This window comes from Natator depressus, chromosome 8, assembly GCF_965152275.1.
Source record: "Natator depressus isolate rNatDep1 chromosome 8, rNatDep2.hap1, whole genome shotgun sequence".
NCBI classification, from domain to species: Eukaryota; Metazoa; Chordata; order Testudines; family Cheloniidae; genus Natator; species Natator depressus.
This window is the reverse complement of record NC_134241.1, coordinates 75,415,973-75,432,268: the sequence shown is the minus strand read 5'-3', so window position 1 is coordinate 75,432,268 and position 16,296 is coordinate 75,415,973. Positions and strand designations below refer to the sequence as shown.

The following is a 16,296-nucleotide window of genomic DNA, read 5'->3' as shown; positions in this document are numbered from 1 at the left end:
TTGGACTTTCAAAAAGCTTTGCCAGTGTTCTGGTTACAGGGCCAGCTGTACTTTAGACTCCCTTCAGTCCCTCTTGAGTGCACCTTGACCTCAGGTAACACATTGGCTTTCTGCCCTTCTCTCAAAGGGTGGAATCCTTCAGTCCAAGCACTCTTTTTCCAGGCTGCAACCTCCCTTTTTTCCAACCCTGTTAGGACAACAGGTCCAACTGTGTCTGGCATGGGTGGCGGGTATCAAAAGCTGGGGGAGGCTGAGCCTCCACAAACAGCCCCGCGAGGCCCTACCCATGCTCCACTTCCAGACCCCCTCTTACTTCCCGGGTGTTTTATGGCTCTTTCCCTGTGGCCAGGGCCAAGGGCTGGGACTAGTGGGGGCCAGGTTGTGGCTAGGGACTCCAGGTGGCTGGAGCACGTGCTCACTCAGCGCTCGGAGGCTGGGGCAGGTGGTGGTGTTGGGACTCGGGTGGGGAAAAGGGGTCAGGAGGGGCTGGGAGCTACCCTCCCCAAGCCTGCGGTTCACCCACCGGGTGCCGCCCACGGTGTCTGGCACTTATAAGTCCTTTTCCTCCAGGGACTTTTGACCAACAAGCTGATTAAAGTAGAAAGGGCTTCTTCAAAACAAAGCATTGTTTAGTCCCCCAAAGGTTCATAGCACACAAAGCAAAGGGCCTATATGCATCTTTCCTTGCAAGCATTGGTAAATTCCATTCAGCCCAGTTATTTCCATCTCTAGGCTGATAAAAGCAGACTGCACTGCTGCATTCTCTCCCTCCTTTGGTGTGTCTCTGCCAGCGTTTCCCTCCTGGGCAGCTGCTGACAGCCCATTCACCACCCCCTTCTTCTCTAGGCCAGTATCTTCAAGGTTTTAACATCCCCTTTGATCCTAGGTTCTGCCTTGGAAGAATAAATTTAGCAAGCCAGGGGTATCCCCCAATCATTAGCTTTCCCATTCTTTCCTTAAAGATCATTGGTATTCTCTGGGACTCTACCTTATCTTTACCATTGTTCTGTTTCATGTTTGGTTTTCCCCTTGCAGCCTCCATTGATTTAACTCTATGCAGCCAGGCAGGACAATATCACACAGGTAAACTGAGATGCACGTGATATTTATAAAAAATAAAATGTCTATTTGCCTCATTCTCCACACAGTCTCTCTCACAAGAGGAAATATATTGTCTTTGGGAGAGAGGTAGAATGCTCTCCTCTGTTAGAAATTATCTAGGAAATAACGGTCAATTTCTCAACCTGACAAAATGCAGAGCAGGTACCCCAGAGTTCCCTGGTATGGCCGATATTCTCTAATGTATTTATTAATGATTTGAGAAAGCAGGGACTGGTGAGGAGGCAAAATTTGCGGATGGCACAAAATGATTTTGTTTTAATTAAGGCTAGAAAATTAGCCTAATTAAAACTAAACTGCCGTTATAAAATTAAATGAATATATTACATTCTGTGATGCACTATCATTGTATTTTTGCTTGCTAATGTAGTCACTAATGCCCAGAATTCAGGAATCTGTAATGCCTCCCGCAGCCATTAGTGCAAATTAGCAAGGCTCACTCACGTGTTTTCTTAATCATAAAGGGTCAGATTCATCCCTGCCTAGGTACTGAGCTGATGCAGTTTGTGCCTCCCCTGTTCATGGGCTTTTCAGATTCAGGGAATGGACTTTTGTTTCTCTTATATCTTTTTTTAGATAGCATAACTTGAGGGCCACTCTAACTCATACTCCTGTAGCAATGGCCAGCTGTGGACCACTGCAGGAAAGCTGAGGGTCAGGTTTGCCTTGAGAAGAAGAAGCTGGGGGGTCAGGTTTGCCTTGAGCCAGAACCATCACCTCCTTCCTCCATCACACCTTGGAATGCCTCACATCCTGTGTAGAGGACACACAGCCATCCATGTGCCAGGCACAGGGGCTCCTATCTGGCAAAAGGGGCCATAGGGCACTAAGGAATTGGGCCTAAAGGAGACTGTTCTGAAGAAGGCAAACATCACACTCAAAACTGGGGAAAGGTTAAGAGTTTGTGTGACAGGAAAGTTTTAAAATAAGGGAGGCATAGAGCTTAAAGAGTTATAATTACCTTTTGAGACACGCAACTAAAAGAGATAAAAACCATATGTTCTGTAGGAGGTGAGCCTTTTACACTCCATTACAGCACCTACTACATGTTTGTGTCAGAACTGGGCTCTAATTGTATCTAGATCTCTCTGGTTCTGTTTTCTCACTTACTGCTCCTGGATTCATTTTTTTTCTTGCTAGTATGTCTGGACTTAGCAAGACTCCTTTGATTTGACACTAAACTTATGTGGATCCAGCTAGTTTTGGCAAGCTCTGAGTTGGTAAAAAATCTTTTTATGCTTGATTGTAGACAGCTGGCAGAAAAATTCAGGATTTCCCAATCACTGACTCTTTTTATTATCTGTCTTCACCTCTCTTGATGTTTACCAGCATGGCCTGCTTTTATCTCTGTTAATCCTTCAGTGCATGGAGCCCCAGAAGCAGAGACCCTACATAAGCATGGCCTCTATGTCAGTTAAAACAAAACAAATTACCCTACCAAGGTTACACTTGTGAGACTTTTCAAAGCTGGCCAAAAATAATATAAGTGATGATCTAAGAGAGAAAAATAACCAAAATCCATACTGAACTTCCTAAAAAACAGTTGAAAATAAATTACAGCTAATTATTTGAAACAGGAGCTGAGCTAAAAACAGAACTGAAGTAAATTAAAATAAATTGATGAAAACAGCGCTCAAAGATGAAAGCTGAATAGAGTTGACCTAATTTTCCTTTGGTCTCTGAAGCTGATGCTGCTGAAGAGGTCCTTCCTTTGTAATTTTAAAGAGCTTTAAATGGAGAAGAGCAGGTTAAAAATAATCAAATTTTAAAAAAGCAAAGGGCTAAGTCCTCAGGCCCAACTGGGTTAAAGCAGCCTTAAACCAGGCAGCTGAAGATCCCAAACTGGATAACACCCCATTCCAACTTCTCCCGTGAAGAAGTATTGCTGGAGAGCAGTGTACATGTCTGGGAACCCCCATGAGTGTACCTTCTTCTAAAGGGCTGTCACAAATGAATGTAGATTACTGCAAACCCTGGAGTCCCGTGGATGGAGAGAGGGCAAAGGTCATATAAACCTACCTTTTGATCCCTCCCCCAGCTCTCCAGGGCCTGTAATAAGCGCCCCGTGGATGAACCAAAGGAGAGTTACCAAAATATCCTGTCTGCAAATAATCCTTTAGATAATTAAAACTGAAAGGATTTTGAAATTCAAGTGTACTTTCTGCCATTTGTGGTGGGGGGTTTTTTTGTTTCCATTTTCCCATATTTTAATAAAAATACATCTGGAAAAAAAATCCACAAAGCCAAATAGAAATGAGTCCCGGGGGACAGGAAGGGTGGGCAGCAAGACAACCCCACACCCAGGCCCAATGCCAGCAGACGAAGGGATTCAGCCTGGGGGCCCAGTGACAAGGAGCTCCAAGGAGACGCTACTTCTGTTCAGGAGCAGGTCTGTAAATCCCCACCACCACAGCCTGGTCTCGCTCGTAGGGCTCCAGCTTCAGCTGCTCCTGGGGTTTCATGTTCTCCTGCTGCATCTTCTTCGCCTCGGAGGCGAAGACGGCCTCAGGCGCCGCTGTGGAGTCGATGCAGTTGGCCTTGATGGATATGACGAGGTGCCCTCCATTCTTCAGGAAGTTGTGAGCATTTAGGGCTACAATGCGCGACTGGTCGGGCGGGGCCATGTCAGCAAAGATTTAGTTTCCTATTGCATTTCACTTATCTTGGACAATGACACAAACTGTTTGGCTTTATTTTGTTTATAGGTGTTTTGCTGCTGTTTCTGGTACTCAAGCACTAGCACAATACTATAATGTTTAGGTTGCAAACACTGCAGGAAACATTTAACTCCAAACCAAAATTATGTTTTCACTGAAATTAGTTGTTTTTAAAGCAGGGGTGGGCAAACTATGGCCCAGGGGCCACATCTGGCCCTTCAGACATTTTAGTCTGGCCCTCGAGTTTCCACTGCAGAGCGGGGTCCGGGGCTTGCCCCGCTCCGCATGTGCGCTGGCTCCGCACGGCTCCTCAAAGCAGCGGTATGTCCCCGCTCCAGCTCCTACGCATAGAGGCAGCCAGAGGCCTCCAAACATTACCCTCACCCCAAGCACCGCCCCCGCAGCTCCCATTGGCCGGGAACCATGGCCAATGGGAACTCAGGGGCGGCGCCTGTGGACGGAGCAGTGCACAGAGCCACCTGACCGTGCCTCCACGTAGGATCCAGAGTGGGGACATGCTGCTTCCGGGAGCTGCTTGAGGTAAGTACCGCCTGGAGCCTGCACCCCAACCCCCTGCCTTAGCCCTGATCCCCCTCCTGCCCTAGGAGCCCCTTGGTCCAAGCCCAGAGCACCCTCCTGCACCCCCAACCCCTCATCACCAGCCCCACCCCAGAACATGCAGCGCCAGCTGGAGCCCTCACTGTCCCCCTGCCCCAGTCCAGAGCCCCCTCCCACACCTTGAACTCATTTCTGGCCCCACCCCAGAGCCCTCACCCCCTCCCACACCCCAACCCGCAATTTCGTGTGCATTCATGACACGCCATACAATTTCCTTACCCAGATGTAGCCCTCGGGCCAAAAAGTTTGCCCACCCCTGTTTTAAAGGTTATCTTATTTTAAAGAAAAGGAGTACTTGTGGCACCTAAGAGACTAACCAATTTATTTGAGCATAAGCTTTCGTGAGCTACAGCTCACTTCATCGGATGCATACTGTGGAAAGTATAGAAGATCTTTTTATATACACAAAGCATGAAAAAATGGGTGTTTTCACTACAAAAGTTTTCTCTCCCCCCACCCCACTCTCCTGCTGGTAATAGCTTATGTAAAGTGATCACTCTCCTTACAATGTGTATGATAATCAAGGTGGGCCATTTCCAGCACAAATCCAGGGTTTAACAAGAATGTCGGGAGGGGGGGGTGGGTAGGAAAAAACAAGGGGAAATAGGGTGTTGGGGGCATTTAGGGCACTGGATAATGTACACAACATCCCTTATGGGTGAACACTTTTCACAAGCTATCCCTCTATCTCTGACCTATAAGTCCTCATCCTTTCAGGAAACCCACACCACACTTTCAAAAGATGAGCCTCGGATCTTAATTCATAACCTTGCTAGATACTAAAAATCATGGTCCTAATAAAGACACTAGATTTATGGCTTATTACAACCATCTGTAACTCATTAACCCCTCTTTATACCCTATGACTACAGGGGAGTTAATGGGCCACTTCACCTTGAATAGTCCCTTAGATATTTGCTAACTGCTTATGCTAAACTCTGTTTGACCTTGTATTTAGCTGCGACCCTCCGAGTATCTTTCCCAGACCTGAGGAAGAGCTTCATGAAGTTCAAACACTTGTCTCACTCCCACAATGGAAATTGATCCACTAAAAGATATTACCTCACCTTGTCTCTCCACAATCTGAATAGTGAGCTTAAATTGCCTTCAGCTGTCTCTTTATAACAAACGGCCCTTAAAGTTCTAAATGTTTTAAAGATAAAGATATGATTGACTTATAGAAAGAACATTAAAAGAGCTTAATAAGAATTATAGGCCTCCATTCGGCAAACATTTATGAACATATTTAATTGTAGGCATGTGAGTCAATGATATTGTTTTCAATGGGACTATTCATGTGCCTAGAGTTAGTAACCTGCAGGACTCCAGACAGAGTTCTTAAGAACACTGAGATTCTTGCCATATTCTTATAATAAAACGATAATGAATGGGGGGAGGGAAGGGAGGGTACACATATACCAATGCCTTTGTAGAATCCAAAGTGCTTGGCTACACGTCCTATGTGTCATACTGCTAAAAACCATTCTCCTGTACTAAGAAAAGGAGTACTTGTGGCACCTTAGAGACTAACATTTATTTGAGCATAAGCTTTCCTGAGCTACAGCTCACTTCATCACTTCACATCATGAAAGCTTATGCTCAAATAAATTTGTTAGTCTCTAAGGTGCCACAAGTACTCCCTTTTTTTTGCAGGTACAGACTAACATGGCTGCTACTCTGAAACCTGTCATCCTCCTGTAGTGAAAGCTGTGCCTCTGGTTTTGGAATAGAGGGTCTGAATCCATCCCCGGTATTGCCAGACAGCCCCACAGGGCCAAGGTGTTTAGCACCGGGACATTTACTAAGTCCTAAATGGCCATGGATTTGTTGACCACTAAGACTTTTCCCTTCCCTTTGGGGTGTTCAACGGGTACCCCTCACAGTCCCTGCGTCGCTCTTCTCCCCATGTCACAGACAGCCAACTAGACACAGCGCCATTAGGGAACTTGCCCATGGTCCCAGTGCCCCGCACCGTGGGGAAGCTGGGCTCGGGAGGGGGCTCCGGAACTTGGGCCGGGCTCTCGGGGCGCGGTGAGGCTGGGGCGGCAGCAGCTGGGGCGATCCTGCAAGCAGCAGACCTGGAAGCAGGCGGACAACACCCGGGGGCCCAACCGACCGCTCTCTCCTCCCACACACCTGCGGCGAGCGGCCCCGCAGCACCTGATCCCTGGCAGCGCAGGGGTGCCGCGCCGCGCAGCTGGGAGGGGCCCGACGATCACATGGGCGCTGCCGCCGGGGCCATTGGCTGCGCCTTGCGCCGTGGTTGGCGGGCCCCGGGCTAGGGCTGGCGCCCCAGCTGCCGGGCCGGTCTCAGCCGGTCTCCGAGCGGAGCCGCGTGGCGTGTGGCTGCGCGGCGCGGGCTGCAGGGCGCTGCTAGCCGCCGGGAGCCCCCGTGGCCGCCCCGCCGGAGTGATTCGCCCTGCGGCTGCCCCTACCTGCCTGCGGCGCCCTCCGCCAAGGTTTGTTGCTGCGGCGCCGGGGGCAGGGAGCTGCAGCCGGGGTGGTGCGGGCCCCCGGGCAGGGAGGCGGCTGCTGGTGCGGGTGCAGCGCACGCGGGGGAGCGGTGCCAGCAGGGATTTCCCCCCCCTGAGAATCCGGCTGCTTGGGGGAGCATCAAGGTTCCCGGACAGCGGCGCTGCCCCTCGCCTCCCTCCTTCCCTCTGCTTCGCCCCTCCCGCTCTGTCTGCACGTGCGTGGGGCTTACCCGGCGGCTGTAGCTCCAGTGGCTCTTCCTTATGCAACAAACAGCCGCTTACAGGAAATGCTAAGAATAAAAGTGATGTCGCTGGCTCCCAGTGACGGATCATGTCTGCGCTGACTGACCGGGCAGCCCCAGAGGCTGGCCCAGGACTGTTAAGGACAGAGCCCGTGTCCGATTGCCAGATCGGTACCACTGCAGGAAAACTGAACATCTCTTGCCACCCCTGGTGTTTTCAGATAATTGCCCAAAGTCCATATTTGTGTTGGCCGGGAGACCCTGTTAGAAGAGATGTTAGAATTCACCCAGTACTAGCAAAGTGAACTGAAGCAGGCAGGAGCAGGACTAGTGTCCCCAGACTAATAGTTATACATACCCACCGTCATAAAAGTAGCTCTGCCTTCCCCTGGCAACAGGGGCATCCATAAACACTTGGAATACCAGCTAGTGGAAACCGAAAGGGTAACTAGTTTTGCAGTTGACAGGAAGAATACTATAGTTCATCCAGAGAGATTTTCCTTTTTAAAATCTCTGTTTAATATTTTTACTGTGTGTGTGTGTGTGTGTGTGTGTGTGTGTGTGTGTGGAGCATTGCATGCCAGAGTATGATACTGGAGCAAGCCTTGGGTATGGAAGTGTACTTGATTTTATCCCACTGGGGATACATCCAGCTAAAAAAATCAGTCTCTTTCTGGACCCTCTTTCCCCATATTGCATTATGAAATCAGTGTGCAACCACTGATTATTTGTGGTTTTTCTAATGGGGTCAGATATTTTCTTGATGTTGCACTAGGCACAGATAAAGGGCCTTAACCTATGTAATATTTGCTATGTAAATTTATAACATTTACTACATCAGCACAGACAGTCTTCTGGTCAATGAACCATCTTTATTTCCCTGGTTTTTAGGTATCCTTGCCATTAAATAGCAGTACAATAACACCTCTATAGTGTCTGTTGTATGGGAATTTCAGAGCATTGTCTATTAATCCTTGCAACCCCTCTCCAAGTTGAAGTTTTATTATCCCTGTCCTAACAATGTGTGACCTGAAGTCCAAGGTCACACAGAAAGTCTATGACAGAGCCAGTATTTGACTCTTAAGTCTAGTCTCTAGGTGATTGACCTATTGCTTGATAAAACCAAGTCTCAGGAATGCTTTTTGTAATGGTGCTGAAAATGTGTTTTTCCTGTCTATAGCAGCAGCTAAATTAGCTTTAGCACCAATTTGTGGTATATGTTGCCGATCATTGTTGTCAATGATGGTGTTCTCTCTCTTTCAAAATATATCTAGGGAAGGCTTAATTTCTGTGCCATACAAACAGTGTTATGTCCATCAGCTCTGGTAGCATTAAAGATAGAAAAGAAATTACCTATGAAGCCAAACGATAAGCAACTGCTAAGTGGACAGGGGCTATTGAGCTTCTAAAACTCTGATGGGATGCTACCAAGGTCCTCACACCTTCTTGTCAACTCAGGCCATCTTGATTATCACTAAAGTTTTTTTTTCTCCTGCTGATAATAGCTCATTTTAATTAATTAGCCTCTTACTCCACTTTTTCATGTTCTCTGTATGTATATCTCTCTCTTTTTACTATATGTTCCATTCTATGCATCCGATGAAGTGGGCTGTAGCCCACGAAAGCTTATGCTCAAATAAATTTGTTAGTCTCTAAGGTGCCACAAGTACTCCTGTTCTTTTTGAGGATACAGACTAACACGGCTGCTACTCTGAAACCTACCAAGGTCCTGGTCCCCCAGTGTAACCTATCAAATACATTTTAGCCCTCTTTACTTCACAAGCTAAAGGTGCCCTAGTTTAAACTCTGTTAACTGTAGATCTGCTTTTCCAGTGGGTCTGCACTCATTTTCTTCATGACTAAATTAAGGGCTTCAACAGTGAACAGCAATTAATGTTACATTATTTATTCACCATTGATCTTGGATCAATACACCAAGTGAAATGCTGTGAATTAAATCCATTCTCAGGGATTTATAACTTGGCTGTAAATCTTGTATTGTCTGATTAAACTTAACTTACACGGTCTTGGCCTGAGAGTAAGTTATTTTGATGATATTTTATGTGCCTTTGTGATGTCTACCAATTCTTCAGCAGAGGCCACTGTACAGAAAATTAAAGTGTTAATATTAAAATAATACAGTTTTTGTCCTAGATCTTGGACATATTGCTTGTAGCCATTTTCCACATGGCATGTAACAAACAAGGAATGTCTAAACAGATACTCTTATCCTGCTGTCAAGATTGCTTTGATAAGGAGAAAGAAAAGGAGTACTTGTGGCACCTTAGAGACTAACCAATTTATTTGAGCATAAGCTTTCGTGAGCTACAGCTCACTTCATCGGATGCATACTGTGGAAACTGCAGAAGACATTATATACACAGAGACCATGAAAACCTGGATTTGTGCTGGAAATGGCCCAACTTGATTATCATACACATTGTAAGGAGAGTGATCACTTTAGATAAGCTATTACCAGCAGGAAAGTGGGGTGGGAGGAGGTATTGTTTCATGGTCTCTGTGTATATAATGTCTTCTGCAGTTTCCACAGTATGCATCCGATGAAGTGAGCTGTAGCTCACGAAAGCTTATGCTCAAATAAATTGGTTAGTCTCTAAGGTGCCACAAGTACTCCTTTTCTTTTTGCGAATACAGATTAACACGGCTGTTACTCTGAAACCTTTGATAAGGAGACGAAGATTACATTGACTGTGCAAGGTGGGATGGAGGATGGCAAAGTATATTAAAAAAAAAAATCATAATCTCCAGAACATGATGCTGTGTATATGATGGGAGTTCTAAAATCCATTTAGAAGTGGGACCACTGTCTGTGTAACATTTACAAACCCAGGGGAGATTAATAAAGCAACAACACTAATTCTAAAATAGAGAAACTTTCCATGCTGCTACCACATGAAGGTAATATTGATAAGAACAAGCCTGTTCCTGTCATGACCATGTTAAGAACTGGGTAAGTTAAAGCAGTCAGACATGCACACACAAAAATTAAGTATCAAACATAGCACTACTATAACTCATTGGAACATGCAAAATCTGGTTACTCCATGGTATTCCATTGTTTAGCCTTGCTAAGCATTTTACTTCTGTGTGATGCATGCAGCTTTGCTGGATGCGCCAGCTTTTTACTGAGAGCACATTCAGCTCACTTTCCTCTGACTTCAGACAAGTGTTTTTCTTTCCACTAGAAGTAGGTAACAACCAGGAGATACGCCAATTGTACATCTTCTTTCAGGGCATCTTTCCTAATTCCATTTCTGGTGAGTCATAAACTAATGCTGTTGCGGGAAGTGCTTCCAAATGTAGGAGAATAAGAAATGAAATGCATGGCAGCAGTCAGAGAAAACTAGCCAGAGCTGGCGCTAGGCATAAACAGACTAAGCAATTGCTTAGGGCCCCAAGCAGCTCAAGGGCCCCCACTCCATTATTAGTATGTGTTGGGGTGGGGGGATTCCTGATTAGGGCCCCCACTGGGCCAGCACTGGCTCTGAAACTAGACATATGTTCTGTGGTCAGAAGCACTTATAACCGTGAAATAAATGTGATAGGTGTTGCTTTAATCCAATAGTGTGATTGTCCTGAAAATTGTCAGCTGAAGTTTGTTCTCGCTTTACCCCTATTCCTCATTGGTTCCCTGCTCTGTATTATGATACTGATTCAAAGCCTACTCTGAATTTAGTGGGAGTTGACTTCAGAGGCCCTTGGATCAGGCCCTGTGTCACTAGCTGGTTCTTCCCTCTCTCCTGATCCCATCTGTTGCTGTGTCATTTCCTCCTCTTGCAGTCTGGCAGTTGGTGGGTGGATGACCAAGAATCCTGAGTCAGTGCCTCATCGCAGTGGCTGCAAATGGTCCCTGTTACTGCACCTCTCTCAACCACAGTGGAATTGGCTAGTCTTAATCCAAGGGACCCTGGCTAATCTCTAAGGATTAGACAATGTTTTGAGGATTAAAATTCTGAATTAGATCCTAGTGCTGGAGACAGACATCTTGCTGAAATGTGGCATACTTTGTGATGCAAGCAGTGTGGGAGCCCAGAGAAATAGACTCTAAACCAGTTTCCAAGATACGTACTAACGAACACCTGATTATTCAATCAAAATGTTTCTTTTGTAAAATACAAAGAATATAAGGTTTTCTTCTGCCTGTTAAAGAGACAATTTACAATTAAAAATGATTAAGGTCCTTGTCTTCACGCAGTTGCTTCTTGTTTTCACGTAGTTTTATAAACAATTTGTAGCATTACTAATAATGCACTTGAGTAGTAATATTTTTTTTTAAAATGAGCTTTTCACATTTTAGGCTGTCTTTATTTTTGTATTTCTTTCAACAGTGAAACTAGATTACTCAGTTATGTTTTTGTTTCTGTTCAGTTCCATTTCCCTGGTTCTTCTATATTATCACAATGCCAAACATTGCAGGGGGAGGCTAACATCAAAACAATTTTTTCCCCCACTGAAGTGTTTAGAAAATACAAAAAAAAAACCCCTTCCCCCCCAAACTCTTGGTTTCTGTTAAGACTTGTAAACTCTTTTATAAATTTGAAACTCTGTGAAAGTGTTTCTTTGGCAAAGCAGACTAAAAACTGGGTTACAGGCTTTGGACCCAATCCTGCAAAAACGTATGGAGGTACGTAATTTTCCACATGTGTAGTCTCGTGGGTCTGCTTCCCTGTAAAAGTCTTTGGCACCAGTCTTAGGACTGGATCTGCAAAAATTTACAATTGGCCATACTGGTTGGCTTCCACAGGCTCATGTTTTTAGTGAGGCTACGTCTACACTAGAAACTTCAAAGCACCACCTTGGGAGCGCTCCCACTGCAACGCTTTGAAGTGTGAGTGTGGTCACGTGCGAGGGCTGGGAAAGAGCTCTCCCAGCACTCCTGGTAATCCACCTCCACGAGGGGAATAGCTCTGAGCGCTGGGAGCGCGGCTCCGAGTGCTGGGAGCCTGTCCACACTAGCCCTTTAAAGTGCTCAAACTTGCTATGCTCGGGGGTGATTTTTCACCCTCCTGAGCCAGCAAGTTAGAGTGCTATAAAATGTAAGTGTAGACAAGCCCTAAGTGTTTGCGGGAGTGGGCTCTTAAATCATGTTTGAACACCGGACTGACATTTTCCAGCGTGATATCTGCCTCCAGCACTAGGCTCAGAAAAGCCCATTGTAATTCGTTGTTTTAAATAAATATCACAGTTTATTCATGGTGACAAGTGCTTCTTACCTTGAGAGCGATGGGTGAGTGAGGTAACACCTATTTTTGGACCAACCTCTACCTTGAGAACATTTTGGGTCCCATTTTTCAATGGTGCAACTCCTTTGACTCTTATCAGAATTACACCAGGGATAGATTTGGCTCAAAATCTCTTGGGCTGAGTAAAATGGGTGCAGTTTTCTCTTATCCACTTAGCAAGAATAGGCACTGATTGCCAAACAACTTTTTCAGAGTCCCCATACAAATTTACTAAAGAACAAAGCCAGCATTCTCAACTTTCAACTAGCTGAGAATCATCTTGTTGTTTTTTTGACCTGTTAAAAAGCAAAGTGCGTCACAAGTGAGGTTGGCACTTTCTAACACAGTCAGTAACACTCATTTCCACATTGTTAATTTTAACTATCTGTTGCCGAAACTTTCTTTCATGAAAGGAATCAAAGCTCTTTTTCAATATCTCTGTATTCTTTGTATTCTTCCAGTCTTGCAGACTGGCTTTCCATCTCCTTCGTGGAACAAACAGAGAAGGCTGTCTTATAGGACCCTGATTTAGCACCTCCAGAAATGCCCTGGGGCCTAAACATATATTCCTCTGTGGGAGTAGATTTGTCTCTTGGCATCTAGCAAGCAAAGTATCTGTTTCATTCATCTTTAAGGAAGAAAAGCAGTGGTATTAAAGTGGTATCAGTGCATCAAGCACCTGCTTGTTGCCACTGTACAAAGAGAAAAGGAGGACTTGTGGCACCTTGAGACTAATAAATTTATTTGACAGGTTTCAGAGTAGCAGCCGTGTTAGTCTGTATCTGCAAAAAGAAAAGGAGGACTTGTGGCACCTTAGAGACTAACCAATTTATTTGAGCATAAGCTTTCGTGAGCTACAGCTCACTTCATTGGATTCTGTAGCTCACGAAAGCTTATGCTCAAATAAATTTGTTAGTCTCAAGGTGCCACAAGTCCTCCTTTTCTTTTTGCGGATACAGACTAACACGGCTGCTACTCTGAAAACTGTACAAAGAGAAATTGTTTCCCTTTCTATCCTTTTCATCTTATCCGTGTGAATGAGGCTATGAAAATATTGTGCTGATACATTCTTTAACGCTGTTACTGTCTACAACTTTCTCTTTCTGCTTGTGCTCCCCTCTAAGCCACCAAAGTGATGTTCCATGTAAGGGTGAAGGGGACAATTTGTACTACTCCACCTTTAAGGAACAACTGTGGTACAAAGCACTACCACCCTAGAGGAGGCTGGCAAAAATTTGCCACCCTCTTCTTGAACAAAATGCTCTTTTTGGAAACAATATTAGAGAGGGGAATGAGGAAATTAGCAGGCTGAATGCATAGGGCAACTAGCAAAAGGAAAGATGAGCAGAGCAGATACATCGTTCTATGTAGTCCAGGATTTTATATTAAAGGTGACCTACAGAAGAGTGAGACAATTGAGCCTGTGACCTCTTTTACTGCTTGAAAAGTGTAAGGCTGTTTCCTCCCCCCCCCCCCCCCCATCTTAGAAATATCAGGCCTGGTCATTCCTAGTTTTGCTGGGGGACTTTTTGGAGGACAAGAGAAGTGAAGTGGGAGCTTTCTCAGCCCTCAGTTAAGGGGGAGGAGATGTTTCACACTTTAACAAGAGCTTCTCTTCCAATGTTTTTTTTTTTCTGACATTTGAATTAAAAAGCAGTAAACAAAACCCCAATAAACAAGAGTTTGAAACAATCTGAATAAAAATTTGTTTCCATCTCAGTTGCTCAGGTTTGGCTGTCTTCATGTTGTCTTCCTACTAGTTCTCACCTAGATGTCTGATGTAAAGAAAGAAGCAAAGTTAAAACCTTAGGCCTTCTTTAGGCACTAGAAAGAAAGAAAAAAGTAAACAAACAAAAAGAGAACACAGTCTGATTTTTGTCTTTTTCAGGTGGCCATTAAGGATATATCTTCACTGCACAGTTAACTGGATGCTTAGCACTCAGGTTAGCTTAGCCCAGGTGGGAGCATTCTCACAGCAAAGCCCTACCCATGTTACTGGATCCCTGTTTTCTGCATATCCATGGGGCATATCCTGTTGTTCTTTGTGCTGGGGCTTCCACAACTATTTGTGGGAAGACATTTTCAGCATTTGAGTGGCTTTTGCTTGTATCCCCACTTCAACAAGGGCATGTTCCAATCCTAGTTAAAGTGGAGCTGGAGCTCTGACCCACCCTGTCAGCCACGAAAATTAGCCCAGGCTTAAAGCACCTCCAAATCCAGTTTCAGAGGTTTTTCTGTGTGGTAGGATGGGGGAGAGTTTGGGCTAAAATGCAGGCAAGAGCCTGGGTTAACTCTGAAGTAAAAACCGTACTCTCAATGGGTTTCTCCATAAGGCTTTTGTTTTCTACAGGAACCTTGGCTTAGAACTTCCTCTAGCGTTGTAAAACCTGAATGGTTCTAGGTCAGATTTCACATTTACTAGAGGCAGTACTGAATCAGTGTTGTTTTAAGAACTTATCTTGCTGCAAGATGATCTCTGCAGTCATAGGAAAGTTATACAGTATTGTGACATTTTGGGGTTCACAGCAGACCAGCAAGGGGGTTGTCACTGCCTGTCCTGTAACTCTGGGTGCTTTCTGTACTATACTGCTGTGGCTAACTGCCCTGACACCAACTGCCTGCATTACAAGCATGCAGGTCCCACCCTGGCTTCACCAACCAGTTACTTTTTGCAGAGTGACCCCAACATCCCCCCCAGTCCTGAATTTCCCCCAAACTGTCTACCTCTGTAGTGTCCAGCCCTCTCCTGAACTGCTCACAAAAGTTGTTAGTCAATATGCTGCAGCTCATTAATTTAACTGGTGTTTGACAAGCAGTCTTATTTCAATCACACAACTGAAGTGGTTTATAGTAAAAGTGAAACCAGTTTATTAAACAAAAAGTCACATAGGTTTAAGAGATACAAGCAAACAAAAGTGAAAATATGCTTCTAAGACTAAAACTTAAATTTCAGCAAGTCACAGTCTTTGCCAAAGTAGGTTTATTATCTAAACTTAGTTCCCAGAAACTTCAGCCCCCTTGGTTGAAGGACCCAGTGTCCTGTGATTTCAAGAGCTCTAGCCCCTTGAATCCCTCAAGTGATAACTCGGAGGTCTTTTTGCCCCACTTATAGCACCCAGAATTCATTGTCTGTTTCAAAAGCCTGGAACGCTTCCTGCTGTTCTTCCCTTCTTGTGGACTTCCCCTCCCTCTGCTGATTTGTATGTAAATAGGGCTCCCACTGGTTTTATTCCACCTTCCCTCCTGTCTGGGAGAAAATAATTTTCTCCCAGTGTTTAGTCACAGACTTTAAAGCATAACATCATGGAGTATCCATAATTCTTCACATTGTATTAATACATACATTTCACAATGACATTGATCACCAGTGTGTCATAGGCTGTCAGAAAAGACCTTACTCTATATGCTTTTATAATACAGTACTGTTGTATACAGTCAGTTAATTCAGTTGCTTATCATTTAAGGTACAGATCCCCTCTTTATAGACCAGTAAACCTTTGAAATGTATATTCAGATAAAGTTCCTTTTCTCCTGCTGGGAAGAGACGCCATGTGGTCTGGCGAAGACTTAATGTTGGTTCCTTCCCGTGTTAAGTTGATGGCTTTGTTTACCTTTTATGTAAATGCATTTCCAATGACTCTCGATTTACCTTGAAGACACATGCAAGCAGGCAGAACCACATTCTGGGTGCAGTGTGGTGCCTTTTAAAAACATGTCAGCATGTTTTGCCCATGTTACCTATTCATACACCACACAATAATATTAATGGTCAGAGAGTTGTGTGGTTTTCTAATGGTACATTACATGACAACTGTTAGATGTATTGAGTATGTCAGGTCTGACAAGTTGCTGACACAGAGTAGTGAACCACCAGTGGGCCTCTGGGTCACACGTGTAAAGCCATGGTTCTAAGTAGAAAATTAATCCAATACACCACATGCCT

General features: G+C 44.8%; 1 protein-coding gene across 2 annotated transcripts in view; it reads left to right on the top strand.

Moving 5' to 3' along the window:
- The window catches only part of LRRC8D (leucine rich repeat containing 8 VRAC subunit D), a 174,721-nt gene that overhangs the window by 83,324 nt on the left and 75,101 nt on the right, over positions 1 to 16,296 (top strand). Inside the window, exon 1 of one of the 2 annotated variants that reach the window (XM_074961356.1) lies at positions 6,717 to 6,853. The exons of the other annotated variant lie outside the window; for it this stretch is intronic. The gene's annotated coding sequence lies outside the window, so the exon portion shown is untranslated. Of the gene's footprint in view, positions 1 to 6,716; positions 6,854 to 16,296 lie in introns of those variants that run through there. 2 annotated transcript variants of the gene reach the window in all.